We start from the raw sequence: 4,356 nt of genomic DNA, 5'->3' as shown, positions 1-4,356 counted from the left end.
CTGTTTCTCCTGGAGAAAAGAGAAGTCGCAGGGGATTACTCGTGATGCCTTGGGTGGGACGAAGCAGTGACAAGGCGAGTTCACACGGCATGTTCTTGTTGAAAATTGGCTGTGAGATAGTACAAATACACAGAGTCTGAAAATAGTGAAAGGGGGCGCACACGTGTGTCACGTTACGGCTGCAGACTGGGCCTCTTCGGATAGAGGTTCCACGCCGCAGCCGCAGTACAAGGCATCGACCCCTGCCACTGGGTCAGCTCTGCCACGGACTAGACCTACATGCAACCCGTGTTTGCGATGCCACGGGGGAATGCCAGTGGGAAAAGTTGTCACTTCTCCGAAATTTTTGACCGCATAAGTAGTCTGAGGAGAAAACATTGTACACTCCTCTAAATGTGATCCTGAATGGGCTATGGTTTTTGAAACACAGTGAAGTTTGCCTTTAGTAACAATCACAATCTGAATTATTTACAGTGTTAAAACTATGATGGTGTGCACTTATATTTTTGCACATGTCAGTTACTTTCACAGGCTACAGCCCAAGAATAAAAAATATGCACTTTCCAAAAATCTTACACATGCTGCTAAATTGTTCTCCAGACACGCGGTACTAATTTTCTTCAAACTCTGCCAACGCCAAGTATTAGTCTTCTTTTTGCCACCCAAAAAAACACAGCTATCTTTTTGCTGTAATTCATAGTTGTTTTTTTTTTAATTTATGTATGCATGCAGAACTGGGGTACAGGCCAGAGGTGCAGGGGCGGTGAGAGGATTCCCCAGACACAGAGTGGGGAGCTGAACAGGCAGATGGACGAAGTCCACTGCTGAGGGGAGCAGCGGGCGGGTCAGGAGAGGTCTGCAGCGCCATGGGGTCACCTCCGGGACAGGCAGGGATTGAACTCATGCTGAAGGGGCTTTAGCTTCTCAGTGCAGTGCTTTAACCCACTGTGCCACCAGGGAGGGCCCTAATTCATAGTTTTAAGGTGACTTTTCATATAGCTAATGGTCATTTCTATTCCTTGTTTTCATGAAATTTCCTTTAATCGTTTTACCAGAATTTAGGGTTTGCCTTTTGCCTACTACCGTTGATTGCTTGTTATGTCAAGAATTTTAACTGGCTGGCTGTCCATTCAAGGCTTAGAGAGTACATCAAGAAGCATGACGTGGCTTTCTCTTCACGAGGCTGCAGTCAGGGGATATACGGTGTTCTTAACGCCATGTCTCAGGAAACTGAGGCAGAGGAAACTGTGTCCGTGGTGATGTCACAAGTTGGTGGAGAAGCGAGGGCGGAACCCACTTGTCTCCCAGAAACCTAACCCCACGGCCATCTCCTCAGCACCAAGGTGCTGAAGGAGGTGGGCTTTGAGGCCTACATGAAGCTGGTGTTCTAGAAAGAGATGTGCCCTGCATGGGAGTGTAACCCACGCCTTGGCACTTGACCAGGCCTCAGAGAAAAACACAAATGTTACAGGAATGTCCCAGCTGACCCCAGGCTTCCCACGGGCCACCGTCAGACTGCGATTTGAGGAAACCAGTGGACCGTTGACGGTCAAAACTGAAAAAAAAAAAAGACTGGTTTCCCCTCTCCACACCCCTACTCACCCCAGCTCCACTGGGGCCAAGCTTTCTTTGCGCCTGGCTTGCAGAGGTCAAAGGGTTTGGAGGAAAATCCATTTGTCTTTCTCGAGTGACTGGTTACCTGCCACAGGGCAGAGGCCACTGCGGGTCAGATCCAGCCTGTGACGGCCGCACCCTGGGGTGGTCACGCGGCTCGGCTCCTTCCCACGGAGCCCCAGGAGGAGCGCCCCCTCGCCCACCCTAAGGAGACTGGAAGGGCAAGAAGGCTCCCTGTGTTTCCTGTCGGCACGTGACAGGAATTCTGCTCCACAGCAGTGCCGTGAGGTACAGAGAAACAGACCAGGAGCGCCCTCAACTCCTGCGAACGCCCCCTGTGCGAGCTCGCTCCGGCCAGGAAGCCATAACAAAGTCCCGCGGGCCGCGGGATTTAACAAAATGCACTTCCTCGCATTCTGGAAGCCTGAGCCCTGGTCAGCATGGTCAGCATGTGTGCGGGCACTGACCTTCTCCCTCCGCCTCGCAGGCTCCTGAGGTGCATGTGGAGCGTACACCCCCTCTGAAGGACAAGGGTCAAGGGTCGTGAGGGCTGAGGCTCCTCCCGATGACCTCATTACACTTAACTGCCTCTTAAAGACCCCGCTCTAGGGCTGTATATGGCCTTTGTAGACATGGAAGCCCACTCTGGACTGGGGGCGTTAAGACGTCAGCATACAAATGGGGGCACCACACTGCCAGCCCCTTCACCCCTACCAGGGCGAAAAGCTGTTTTGCCTTTCAGAGTTGAGCGCTATCCATGCGGGTGTCTGGAGGACGGTTGCATTTGGCTGCTAATGGACTCTGTAAGTGGAGTCACCTGGCTCTTTCACACAGCATAACGCGGGGGTTTGCCCGTGAGGCGGGCGTATCCCAAGGGTGTTCACGCCCACTGTAGGGACACAGCGCACTGGATGGGCAACGGCCATTCAGCTTGTTTCCTCTTCTGTTCTGTTCCACGCTGCTGCCTGCGTGTGCCGGACCGGAGGCCTGCCTCTCTGGGAGGCACAGCTCGGGGCTGACCTCCCCCCGCCCCTGGTGGCATGGCGGGGCGGAGCAGCAAGTGCGTGCCAGAGCCGGGAGCAGCGCACGGCGCCGGCTCCAGGGCTTCCCACACCAGCTCCTGTCAGCCAGTCCCCGAGCCTCTGCTAGCTCCGGGCGAGGCTAAGAGTCTTGGTGGCGGCCTTCCCGGCGGCAGTGGGTCTCTTTAGATGCTTCTGGCCGTGAGGTATTCTGTTCTGTAAAGTTTGGCCTTTGGCCCATTCTTCTGCTGGGTTGTTCGACTTGTTCTTATCAGTCAGAAGGTGTTCTTTACACACTCAGTGACGCGGCCCGGCTCGCCTATGGGAGCCTTGCGATGAAGACATCTTTGGACGAACAAGTCTTGACTTTTCTACCCTTCTTAAGGGGTAATGTGGTGCACTTGGGCAGACCTCTGTGGCCAGTGCTGGTTGTGGACATCTCGCTTCTCCAGGCTCTCCTTGCTGCACCTTCTGGAGACATCCCACGTATTCTCCTCAAAGTGCACGGCATGACTGCAGCGCTCGGTCTACCACCCTCCCAGGCTTTGCTGTTGTATGTGGCACCTGGCACCGCCATGTGGTCATATGAATGTCTACCGTGGCAACACATTTGTCACAATCAAGTATCCATATCTGCTCTTGCTGGAATCCAAGCTGTGCATCTCTTCTAAACCTCAGCTGCTGCTTCTGGGTCAGCAACCTCCAGACATCCCAAGGCCAACGCAATCCCAAGAGCCAGGCTCGCCTCTCAGGAGCCCCCTTATTTCCCCGATCTTGGCTCAGTGCTTTATTTCTAGCGAGCTCGGTGCTTTAAAGTGATTTCGTTTAAATATCTTGTCCAAACACCATATGATTTCACGCATGTGTGGCAAATAAAAAAGCAAAACAAGTGAGCCAACAAAACAAAACAAACTCAGGCTACACGAACAACACTGGGGACCAGAAGTTGGGGGGCGCTGGGTAAATTGGGCAGCAGGGGTCAACGTATGCATGGACACTAGACTGAAGGCGATGAGCACGATGTAGTCTGCATTATGTTCCTCTAGAATCGGTCCCTCCGAAGCCCAGAGAACGTTTTGTCCGATTTAAAACAATTGTCCAGTTTTTTCAAGAGGATGATTGACTCAAATGACCTAGTTTTCTACTATCAGAAATGAAAAGTCCACAATGTCACCAACTTTCCCTTTTAAGGGGCCCACAACATATGGTCAAGGGCATAAAGCCTACTCCGCTGACGCTACAGCTAGCTGCGTCTTCACAGATGTGTTCTATAGTCCGGTCACCCCTCTGCTGTTGGCGAGCATCTGTTGCTTCTGGCTGGGGACTATTACACTGGGGCCATGGTGACTATCTTGTTAGTGGCTTGTGGGTATGAAGCCACCTTGATTGCTCTCAGCACCTAGGAGTGGAATTTTAACATTTTTCCAGTGTTACTGAGATGTCACTGGCGTGTGGCACGTGTAAGGTGTACAGCACAATGACTTGCCTTACGGACAGGACAGAAAGTAACTTTAGTTAGCGTCCATCATCAGAGAGCAAATGCAAAACTGAGTTTTGCCCCCTTGTGATGAGAACTCTAAGGACCTACTCTTAAGAAATTGCAAATATAGCAGATGTTTTTCTTTAAAGCTTTACTTATTTATTTATGCACACAGAACCGGGGTGCAGGCCAGAGGTGCAGGGGTGAGAGGATTCCCCAGAGACAGTGGGGAGCAGAACAGGC

This window comes from Condylura cristata, unplaced genomic scaffold (genome assembly GCF_000260355.1).
Source record: "Condylura cristata isolate star-nosed mole 26May11 unplaced genomic scaffold, ConCri1.0 scaffold00019, whole genome shotgun sequence".
NCBI lineage: Eukaryota > Metazoa > Chordata > Mammalia > Eulipotyphla > Talpidae > Condylura > Condylura cristata.
Note: the sequence above shows the minus strand (reverse complement) of the source record.